We start from the raw sequence: 12,625 nt of genomic DNA on the forward strand, positions 1-12,625 counted from the left end.
GCCGGAATTACAGGCATGTGCTACCACGCCTGGCTGATTTTTTTATTTATTGTAGAGATGCGGTCTCGCCTGCCCAGGCGGGTCTCAAACCTGCAGGCTCAGGCAATCCACTTACCTCAGCCTCCCAAAGCCGCGGGATTACAGGCTGAGCCACCAAGCCCGGCTGATCCTAAATGTTTTATATGGATTATCTCATTGAACGTTCACAAAAACCCTTGTATTCTCAACCTCATTTTACATATCAGGAAACTGACATAGAGAGAGAGTAATTTGCCTAAGACTCCACTCCCAGTAAGTGGCAGAAGCACAGTGCAAACCCCAGCAGCTAACCCCAGATCCTGGTACTCTCTCAATTGCTCTTCTGTGTTACTTCATGTTTGGCTAAGATTTTGAATTTTTTTTTTTTTTTTTTTTTGAGTTGGAGTCTCACTCTGTCGCCCAGATTGGAGTGCAGTGGCCGCTCCTGGCCACCGCAGCCTCAACCTGCTGGGCTCCGGTGATCCTTCTGCCTCAGCCTGCCAAGTAGCTGGAACTACAGGTGTGTGCTACCACACCCAGCTAATTTTTTGATTTATTGTAGAGATGAGGTCTCACTGCCCGGGCGGGTCTCGAACCCGTGGGCTCAGGCAATCCACTCACCTCAGCCTCCCAAGGCACGGGATTATAGGCTGAGCCACCGAGACCGGCTAAGATTTTGAATTTTAACAAAGTCATAAAGAGTACATCCCTCTGGGTCTTGATTTCTACTAATTTGATAGTGAACAACAGAATGTTACTCTGTGCAACATTTATATTACGCTATACTGGCCAGCAGCCCAGGATAGATCCTCTTCTTCCAGACCTATGGTCTCATGTCAAACATATGACATTACTTGGCTTTTGACTTAGGAATTTGGAACAATGGAATGCAATGAGGCACTGAGCTGAGTCCAACATAGCCATAAATTTACATGTGACTGGATGATTCCTCAGCTGTAAAATCAGGGAATTGGACTCCACTCAGTGCTGGCTACGGGACCTCCAACTACTGAAATCTCATATCCAAAGGAGTTACTCTCCCACTGTGGTTCCAGCGCTGTGGGAGAAGGAAAGAGGAAATACAGATCTTGAAAGAGGCAGACTCTCTGGTGCCCCTGAGTCACACAATTAAATTGAAATGAATAAATGAATATTTGTTCCCTGCTTCTGGTGTGTAAGGCTGTTGATTGGCAATGGTTACTGTGCTTAGGTTTTCTACAGACTCAATTGCCTCTACTAAAAATAAGCCACCAGTGTTAGGGCTGAGTCATTTTCATACATGAATATGTGGAGGAAAAGTGACAGAGGTCATAGAAGCTCTGTGGATTATTTCCCTTCTGACCAGACACCACCCGTTGTTCCCAACTAGCCTCTCTTTTTCTGTTTTATTTCAGATAAGCTGTATACCTTAAATAGAAAACATATTCAACAGTGTGTTATTGTGTCACAGTTTGTTCATATCCTGTTCTCTCCTTGTGGATTGGACTTGTCCTTAGACCTGGGTTTTTTACTTTTTTGAAGAATCAAGGTTGATGTAAACGACATGTGTAACTAGACTTTACAGTTTGCAAAGTGATTTCATATATCTCGTTTCTTTTGCAGAGTTAGTCATTCCCCCACCCCGCCCCACCTCCCCACCCGGGAAGTGGTGACCCGAGGATAAGTTCTCAGCACTTCCTTGAGGCAGTAAATTCTTTTTTTTTTGAGTTGGCATCTCACTCTGTCGCCCAGGCTGAAGTGCAGTGACATGCTCACAGCCAAAGCAGCCTCAACCTGCTGGGCTCAGACAATCCTTCTGCCTCAACCTTCCAAGTAGCTGGAACTACAGGCACACGTCACCATGCCTGGCTAATTTTTTGATTTATTGTAGAGATGAGGTCTCACCATGTTGCCCAAGCTGGTCTTGAACCCGTGGGCTCAGGCCGTCCTCTCACCTCGGCCTCCCAAAGTGCTGGGATTATAGGCGTGAGCCACAATGCTCGACCTGGCCTTGTTTTAAGGTAGTTTTCTATTCAGTTTTGGGGATTCTTTCCTACTTTCTGAAATCTCCACTTTTTACTTCCTCATCCCAGGGGCCAGTGCCCTCATTCTGCTTTCTGCTCAAAGTCTCTCATTCTTTTTTTGAGTAAGGGTCTCACTCTGTCACCCAGCCTGGAGTGCATTGGCACGCTCACGGCCACCACAGCCTCAACTGCTGGGCTCAGGTGATCCTTCTCCTTCAGTCTTCCAAGTAGCTGGAACCAGAGGAGCGTGTCACCACGCCCTGCTAATTTTTTTATTTATTGTAGAGACGAGGTCTTGCCAAGTTGCCTAGGCTGGTCTTGAACCCCTGGGCTCAAGCAATCCTCTCACTTCCATTTCCCAAAGTGCTGAGATTACAGGTGAGAGTCACAGCACCCAACAAAGTCTCTCATTCTTTAGGCCTTAGTCTCCTTAGCTGTAAAATGGGAAGAAAGTTGGGAGGAAAACATTATTTCTTAATTCCCCCCCATCCCGATCTACCTTCCGAAGAAGGAGTGGCATAAACTCTAAAACTAGTTCGGGGTTCTTTCTCTTTTTTTTTTTTTGAGTTGGAGTCTCACTCTGTCACCCAGACTGGAGTGCAGTGGCTGCTCCCGGCCACCGCAGCCTTGACCTACTGGGCTCCGGCGATCCTTCTGCCTCAGCCTTCCATGTAGCTGGAGCTACAGGTGCGCGCTACCACGCCCGGCTGATTTTTTGATTTATTGTAAGAGATGAGGTCTCCTCTGCCCAGGCGGGTCTCGAACCCGTGGGCTCAGGCAATCCACTCACCTCAGCCTCCCAAAGGCGCGGGATTACAGGCTGAGCCACCGAGCCTGGCTCGGGATTCTTTCTCTTATCCAGTAAAATTTCCATTTCCTTAGGGCAGCTAATTTCAACTAGCTATTTGGTAGAAAACAGTTAAACAAAATATAAAGGCTAAATATTGATCATGTGTTTTGTAAAATAATTCTTCCTAGGAATATTATCCACAAATAAAGCTTTACTACCTTAATAAGTTAATGACTTGATTTTATTTATTTATTTTGTAGAGACAGGGTCTTGCTCTGTCACCCAGGCTGGAGTGCAGTGGCTCAATCATAGCTCACTGCAGCCTCGAACTCCTGGGCTCAAGTGATTCTCCCACCTCAGCCTCTTGAGCAGCAGGGACTATAGGCATATACCATCACTCCCAGCTAACCTTTTTTTTTTTTTTTTTTTGAGTTGGAGTTGGAGTCTCACTCTGTTGCCCAGGCTAGAGTGCAGTGGCACACTTACAGTCACACAGCCTCGACCTGCTGGGCTCAGGTAATCCTTCTGCCTCAGCCTTCCAAGTAGTTGGAATTACAGGCATGCACCACCATGCCTAGCTAATTTTTTAATTTACTGTAGAGATGAGGTCTCGCCGAGTCTCAAACTGGTCTCAAACCCATGGGCTCAGGCAATCCTCTCGCCTCGGCCTCCCAAAGTCTTGGGATTATAGACATGAGCCACTGTGCACAGCGTACCTTTTAATTTTTTTGTAGAGATGGAGTCTCCCTATGTTGCCCAGGCTGGTCTCAAACTCCTAGCCTCAAGCAATCTCCCTACCCACCCCAGCCTTCCCAAGGTACTGGGATTGCAGGCATAAGGTACCATGCCCATCCCAAATTAATGACCTAAAATAGTTTGTCCAGCCACCATCTTTTTTTGAGATTCAATCTAGGAGTATCTCAAAGCAAAAGTGTCCAAAACAAAAAAAACCCCAACTCATTATTTATTTATTTATTTATTTATTTATTTTTGAGTTGGAGTCTGACTCTGTTTTCCAGACTGGAGTGCAGTGGCCGCTCCCGGCCACTGCAGCCTCGACCTGCTGGGCTCCGGTCATCCTTCTGCCTCAGCCTTCCAAGTAGCTGGAACTACAGGCGCGTGCTACCACACCCGGCTAATTTTTTGATTTATTGTAGAGATGAGGTCTCGCCAAGTTGCCCAGGAGGGTCTCAAACCCCCGGGCTCGGGCAATCCACTCACCTCAGCCTCCCAAAGCGTGGGATTACAAGCTGAGCCACCGAGCCCGGCCCAACTCATTATTTTATTTCAGTAAACTGCTTTTCTTCCTGAATTGGCTAGCTTGATTAATGGTATCATTTACCCATTTACCCAAACAGAAATCTATAAATCCCTCTTTGTCCTCCTTTAAAAATATCAAATTCTGTTCAGGAGATCTCTCAAATGTTTCTCACACCCATTATCATTACCATTACTTTAGCATGAAGGATGAGGAAGCATCTAGGTTGACTGAGCAGATACAAACAGAATGCAAAGAGAAAGAACTAAGAAAAGATCAGTTTAAACATAGGCAACAAGACTTTAGCCCAGCCAACTAAAGTTCTAGATCCCTGTTCACAACATGTCGTCTTCACCATCACTTTTGGCATATTAGTAGCCTAGACGTCCAGGCTCCCAAAGAGAGAAAAATACCTTTGCTCACCATAAAAAAAAATTTTTTTTTGAGTCAGAGTCTCATTCTGTCACCCAGGCTGGAGTGCAATGGCACGCTTTTGGCCACCGCCGCCTTGACCTGCTGGGTTCAGGTGATACTTCCGCCTCGACTTCCCAAGCAGCTGGAACTGCAGATGCACACCACCATGCCCAGCTAATTTTTTGATTTATTGTAGAGGCAAGGTTCTGCTTTGTTGCCCAGGCTGGTGTCAAACCCCTGGGCTCAGGCAATCCTCTCACCTCTGTTTACCAAAGTGCTGGGATTCCAGGCATGATCCACCATGCCTGGCTCACTATAAAATTTACCCAGGATGTTGGAGTTGGGACGGAGAAAGAACATATGGGGAAAAGGCCTCATTTTTCATCCTGGAAGATTGGTAGGATGGAAACGAGGAGACCAGGTATGAAGAGAATAAAACTGACAGATATGTGTCCACATTTTTAGAAGCCCAGACTTTGTCCCAGAGAATAGGAGGTGGGCTGGATAAGTGAAATAATGCCGAGGACCCTCCCTTCTCATCTGGAGCCTAGAAAGATGCTGCCTTAAAGAGTACCTCATACCGACCCAGGGAACAAGCACACCAAATTGGCTGTGGTGTGGGGAAGGCTCAGAGCCTTCAGCTCTTCCCAGCCTGGGAGCTCAGGGTAGGTGTGGGTGCAGACAGCAGGGGGCTCTGAGGAGAGGGCTTTGGTGGAGGCTACCATCACAGCCTTCAGAGATGTGTCAGGTAGCATTAGACGCAAGGAGGCCAAGTTAGAGAGCAATGCCGAAAGAACGGGTCCTGAGTTCTGGTAGCTCAAAACTCCAGCATTGAAGGCAAGCTGGGTATCCACAGACTAAGAGAGCAAGGAACACTGTTTAGAGACCAGAAGACAGAGAGCTGAGTCCACTGCATGGATCGTAAGACCCCATACATCTCAATCCATCTTGATCAAGTGACAGAAGGTACAGTTCTTCCCCATACTCTAAACCCTCTTAAGGGGAGGAGCAGCAGGGAATGAGGTTAGCGCAAAGACTCAGCATAGGCCAGATGCAGTGGCTCAAGCACTTTGGGAGGTGGAGGCAAGAGGACTGCTCGAGTCCAGGAGTCTGAGACCAACCTTGGCAACATAGTGAGACTTCATCTCTACAAAAAATCTGAAAATTCGCTGGGTGTGCGCCTGGGTATGCACCTGTAGTCCCGGCTATTCAGAATGCTGAGGAGGAAGGATCACCTGAGCCCAGGAGGTTGAGGTTATGGTGAGCAGTGATTGTTCTTCTGTACTCTCACTGGGTGACAGAGGAGACCCCGACTCAAAAAAACAAAACAAAAAACCTCACAAAGGCTTAGTATTATTAGTCAAGAGAGGCTACACAAGCCCTAAAGGGACTGTTTCAATTATCAGTTTAGATCAAGTTTTCCTTTGAACAGTGAGTGAGAGCTCAGAAAGTAGGCTAGGTCAGGTTTGGACAAAACAAATAAATTAGATTTTCTCTGCTCATCTGAATCATGATATGAGTTAACCTCCAAGCCAAGTCTCTGCCTAGATCACCTTCTCCTTGGCAAAATCCTCTGGGAGGTCTTCATCTCAATGTCTTCCAGAGTTCACTGTTCTTTCCTCTTTACCATTATTGCATTTTATATACATTTAGACTGTTGCATTTTCACACCGGACCTTGGGTCTAGCACAGGACCTAGCAATTAATAAGCAACAAATGTTGGCTGAATTGCACTGAATTCTTAAAGATGGTGGATTTCAGGAGTGATGCTTTGGGTCATTGAAACCTTTCCCCAAAATCACATACACAAACAATTGGCATTTAGAAAAATTAGATGGTTTCTTGGCCGTCAAGGTAGCTCACTCCTGTATTCCCAGCACTCTGAGAGGTGGAAGCGAGAGGATTGCCTGAAACCAGCCTGGGTAACTTGGTGAGACTTCGACTTCAACTCTACAATAAATCAAAAAATTTGACCGAGCACAGTGGCTCAAGCCTATAATCCTAGCACTTTGGGAGGTTGAGGTGAGGGAATTGCCTGAGCCCACAGGTTCAAGAACAGCCTGGGTAACTTGGCAAGTCTACATCTCTACAATAAAAGAAATAAAAAAATTAGCCAGGCACTGTAGCATGTGCCTGTAGTTCTGGCTACTTGGAAGGCTGAGGCGGAAACATCATCTGAGTCTAGCAGGTCGACGCTGGGGTGGCTGTGAGCGTGCCACTGCACTCCAGTCTGGGAGACGGAGTGAGACTACAACTCAAAAAAAAAAAAAAATTAGCCAGGTGTGTTGATATGTGCCTGTGGTTCCAGCTACTTGGAAGGCTCAAGTGGAATTAACTTCTTGATTAGAATGGATTTGCAATATCACCCCCAACAAAATATATCTAAAGACTCTTTTGGAAATGGGCTCTGGGTTTATGTGATGTTTCCTAAATTTCTAATCTATACATTTCTCATGTTTACCTAAGAGACTCAAGTGAGGAACAAAACTCAGGTTTCTTGGTGGTGAGTCTCACTGAATGCTCCCTTGCCCCAGAGAAAGCTAGTGCCTTTGTGCCTGACTTCTCTCCCACAAGGACTAGGGACACTTCCTGAATCACCTCATAAGATTGTTGGATGGTTAACCATGTGATATGTGGGAGATAGAATTGTCTAGGTGATTTTAATTTTCATCTCCAAGCTTTTCTGTATTTAGCTTATTTTCTATAGTGAGTATGCATTTCCTCTATAATCAGCAGGAAAAACCCAACCAACCCATTGTTTTGAAAACATGTCTTTTATTCCCAGAGTTAACAAAGATCTATGTAAAAAGTATACTGAGAGGTGATAATGGGTCTCTTCTTCATCTACTCAACCCAAGTCAGAAGAAAGTAGAGAGAGAAAATAGATCTTTCTCTTTTTTTTTTGAGTCTGAGTCTCACTCTGTTGCCCAGACTGGAATGCAGTGCAATGCTCATGGCTACCATAGCTTTGATCTGCTGGGCTCAGGTGATCCTTCTGCCTCAGCCTTCCAAGCAGCTGGAACGACAGGTACACACCACCAAGTTCGGCTAATTTTTTATTTATTGTAGAGATGATGTCTTGCCAGATTGCCCAGGCTGGTCTTGAACCTGTGGCCTCCGACAGTCCTCTAGCCTCCCCTTCCCAAAGTGCTGGGATTACAGGCATTAGCCACCACACCCAGCAGAAAATAGATCTGAATACAAATATGACCAATATCCCTTGGCCCCATCTAAAGCAATTGCCTGAGCCCAGGGGTTTGAAACTACTCTAGGAAACTTGGCGAGACCTTGTTTCTATAAATCAAAAAATTAGGCGGGTGTGGTGGCATGTACCAGTGATTCCAGCTACTTGGAAGGCTGTGGCAGAAGGATTGCCTGAGCCTAGCTGATAGAGTATGCGGTAGGTGGGATCATGCCACTGCACTCCAGAGTGAGACTCTGACTCAAAAAAACCAACCAACCAACCAACCAAGAAACAAAACAGCCTAAGCCCAGCATGGTGGCTCACGCCTGTAATTCTAGCACTCTGGAAGGTCAAAGAGGAAGGATTGCTTGAGCCCCAGGAGTTCCAGACCAGCCTAGGCAACACAGCAAGATATCATCTTTACAAAAATCAAAAATTAGCTGGGCATAGTGGTGCTCACCTGTAGTCCCAGCTACTCAGGAGTCTGAGGCAGAAGGATCACCTAAGCCCAGGAGGTTGAGGCTGCAGTGAGCCATGATTGTGCCACTGCACTCCAGCCTGGGTGACAGAGTGAGATTCTGAGTCAAAAACAAAAGAAAACAGCCTCAGATATTGAGATTCCTGCTTCAACCACATGTTCAGCCTCAGAGGCAATCCCTGTTAGACTGAAGCTTTTGCAGGGCAAGGAGTAAAACAGAATTGTTCTTGTCTGGAGACCTTCTAACTTCAACCCATCTACATTTACCCATCTTGTTTTGGCACATTTAAAGGCTTTCAAAGAAAAAAACTGAGGACTCAGAAAAATATTCTGGCACTTTTCAAGACCCTGGAATTCCATAGCTAGACTGCCTCACCAAGCATGTTCTAGTTTGTATGGAGAAATGAATCACTGATCATTTCATAACCAGGCCGTGTGCCCTGGGAGCCCTGTCTTCTCTTCCTTTTTCAGTGACTCTCTCCAGGGGGGAAAATGTAGTTTGTGAAACCAGCAAAATTGATTCACATAGAAATAACTGTAAACGTTCCAGAAGGCTGGACAAACAACAGTACTAGTAATTTCATCTTTCCATTGATTATAGTTATTGTCCCTAGGAAGAAACTCCTCCCTTCCTGCCCTCATAACTCCTCCCACTGATGCCCCCATGACTGTCCTCCCTATTTTTGCAAGACCAAAGAATCTCTTGAAATGGTATTTCCTTCCCTTTAGACATCACAAGTAAACACTTACTCTAAAGTCCACGAGGTGATCTATTTTTCCCTAACAATCTTCTTTTTCTTTTTTTTTTTTTGAGTTGGAGTCTCACTCTGTTGCCCAGACTGGAGTGCAGTGGCCGCTCCCGGCCACCGCAGCCTTGACCTGCTGAACTCCGGCGATCCTTCTGCCTCATCCTTCCAAGTAGCCAGAAGTACAGGCATGCGCTACCACGCCCAGCTGATTTTTTTATTTATTGTAGAGATGAGGTCAAGCTGCCCAGGCGGGTCTCGAACCCGCGGGCTCAGGCAATCCACTCACCTCAGCCTCCCTAAGGCGCGGGATTACAGGCTGAGCCACCGAGCCCGGCTTCAATCTTATTTTTTAAAGCCAGGCTCAGGCCTGGCATGGTGGCTCAAGCCTATAATCCCAGCATATTGGGAGGCCGAGGTGAGAGGACTGCCGTTCCAGCTACTTGGAAGGATGAGGCAGAAGGATCTCCTGAGCCCAGCAGGTAGAGGCTGCAGTGGCCATGAGCGTGCTACTGCCCTCCATCCTGGGTGACAGAAAAAAGAAATCTTAGTCTTTAGTGATAATCTCAGTCCTTGTGGGATAGAGGTAGATGTTGGGAATCTTTCCAGCCAGTTGAGTATTACCTCCTACATAATTAAGAGTTCACTAATGGGACTCGATTTCAAGGTCCTGTCTCCTGCTATCACTCCTACCTACAAGAGAATCATAGAAACAACACAAAAGATACCTGGTCCTAAACCAGAAGTGAGGACCAGTTGGAGGCCCAAACTTTACCTGCACGTAGACTACTTGTATACCTAATCCTGACCTGTACCCCACATTCTTATAATAAAATAAAGTTTTATATATATATAAAAAGGAGAATCATAAGATTCTAGAACTGCAAGAATCCTTTTGAGACATAATTCACATGCCATACAATTACCCATTTCCCATGTTATATTCAATGCTTTTTAGTGTATTTACAGAATTGTGTATTCATCACTATAATCACTTTTAGGACATTTTCATTAACCCCAAAAGAAACCCCATACCCACTAGCAGTCACTCCCATTTCCCCTCATCCCACCTTCTCATGCCCCCCAACCCCAGGCAACCACTAATTTACTTTCTGTCTCTATGAATTTGGCTATTCTGGACATTTCATGTGAATGGAATCAGACACTATGTAGTTCTTTGTGACTGGCTTCTTTCATTTAGCATGTTTTCAAGGTTCATCCATGCTGTAACATGTACTTTCTTTTCATTGCCGAATAATAGTCCATTGCATGCTTATTCTACATTTTTTATATTCATTTATCAGTTAATAGATATTTACCTGAATTTTATTTTAAACAATTAAATGTGATATTTAGTAGCTACCAGAAGCTTAAAAATCAAGACAGAAGTATATATATCTTATTTTTCTATGTTGAACTTATACCTGAAGAAACATACTTGGGCAACCCCTTCAGGTCCCCTCCCATTGTGGGAGCTTTTCTGTCCTCTCAATAAATCCTGCTTAAAAAAAAAAAAAAAGAAACATACTTATTTTGAAGAACATTTAATTATAATCTCACGCCTGAAAACCAACATTTTTTTCTCCTAATTTTCTGATGTGTATGACAATACTGTGGTAAGAAAAAGTAAAGCCTTGCTCTAAGTTTTCCTGTTCTTCTGAGTCTCAGTAAATTAGAGGCACTTATATAAGGTTGATTGCCTGAGTGACAGCCCTCAGGAACAGAAAGGAACAGACTCAGCCTGGTGAGGTGGCTCATGCCTGTAATTCCAGCACTTAGGGAGGCCAAGGTGGGAATATTACTTGTGGCCAGGAGTTTGGGACTAGAATTTTGTGTCTACAAAAAGTAGCCAGGCACGGTGGCTTATGCCAGTAATACCAGTACTTTGGGAGGTTGAGGTGAGAGGATTGCCTGAGCCCAGGGATTTGAGACCAGCCTGGGCAACTTAATGAGATCTCGTCTCTATAATAAACCAAAAAGTTAGCTGGGCATGGTGGCGTGCACCTATAGTTCCAGGTACTTGGAAAGCTGAGATAGAAGGATCACTTGAGTCCAGCAGGTCCAGGCTGCAGTGGCCGGGAGTGTCCCACTGCCATCTAGCCTGGGTGACAGAGTGAGACTCCAGCTTAAAAAAAAAAACACAAAAAGTAGCCAGGTGTGGTAACCCACGCCTATAGTCACAGCTACTTGGGAGGCAGACAAATATTTTCTGGTTTTCAAAAGTGAGGTTAAGAAGAGAAAGGGCATTTGTGGCTCACACCCAGCCAGCTAGTTGACATTCCTATAACCCAGATACTCGTATATACAGAAACAACATAAGGATGGATGTGGGGTGAGGGAGAGAAAGAGACAGCACAGGCCACAGATTCAGTCTCATCTGATACTTCATAAGACTTAGTGTTTTCATCATTGCCCTTCTGAGTTTATTGGCAAGTCTTACTGTTTTTGTGGGTCACCAGGAGGGTCATCCGTGGGAGATTTTGGGGGACTAGTTCTTGCTTGGTGGGAAAATCTTGGACTTGTAAACACCAAGTTGAGGATATTTATAATCCCGGGAGGTGGTCAATTCTCCCACTAAACCTTTGTTTATCCAAGACCAGTCTTTCCCTATTCGTGAGTCGGGGACAGAGAACTCCTGAGTCACCTGCGGTAGAGAGAAGGGACTTTTGAGACTGTCTTCCGTCCCACTTGCGGACGCTAGATGAGAACACCAGGAAGCGATCCTTGACTCAGCCTGCCCTAGGCTTGGGTGTTGTGTCATTCCCCACACGTGACTCTCTCCGGGCGGCGGCGACCTCACTTGTCATGGGACTTATTCATCCCAGTGACTCCACTCCTTTCCTTCTCAACTCCTCAACCTCCCACTTGCCCCCTTCGCCCGCTTCAAGACTTGGGAGTGGCGGTGGGGGTGGACGGAGCCAGGAATTGCCACTTTCTCAAGTTGGCCATGGGCAGCAGACAAACTCAGTGTCTGGGAAATTGCTAGAAGCGGCGTTCCAGTTTTCCCCTCCTCCAGAATGCTTTGCACTTCCTGTTGGAGGCTATGCGTACTCTTCCATGTCCCAAGACAGTTTTTCCTATTCGAGACCACTTTATCACTTAGGCTGACGCCCTCCCCTTCTGTTTCCCATTTTTCTTCGAGTCCGGAATTCTCAATCAGGACTGGTGTGAGTCCCAGTTCAGCCGGTTTCCCATTCTAGCCGCATGACCTTGACTGAGTTAACTTTTCTGGGCCTAGATTCTTTGTCTGCGAAACGGGACCCCAATATCTACCGCACGACCCCTATCGTGGGGCGCCAGCAAGAAAGCGCTTTGTGAGCCGCGAAGAGCAACAGCAATGCTCGCTGTTAATTACGGACCGCCAGTCAGTCTCCTCGAACCCCTCCCTTTCCTCTGGGACCCGCCCTGCAAATCCCGCCTGGGCCGGCCGCTTCTCCCCGCCCTCCGCCCGCACTTTCCCATTGGCGACCGCACCGTCCGCGCGGCGCCGCGTGTTGACGTAACGGCTTTCCTCCGCCGGCGCCGGATGACGCACGGCGGCCCCGCCCCTGGCCGCGCCCGGCCTCCCGCGGAGCCCCGCCCCCTCGGGCCGACGCGGCGCCAGCCCCGCCCCGCGGATGACGTGTAGCGCGCGCGGCCCGGCCGCCCCGGCAGTTGGTGCAGCGGCGGTTGGGGTGAGAGCGCGCACCCCACCCCTCCCCTCCTCCGGCCCCGGCCCCCGCCCCGCCGGGCCC

This window comes from Carlito syrichta, unplaced genomic scaffold (assembly GCF_000164805.1).
Source record: "Carlito syrichta isolate Samal-C Ts95f unplaced genomic scaffold, Tarsius_syrichta-2.0.1 Scaffold304743, whole genome shotgun sequence".
Taxonomy (NCBI): Eukaryota; Metazoa; Chordata; class Mammalia; order Primates; family Tarsiidae; genus Carlito; species Carlito syrichta.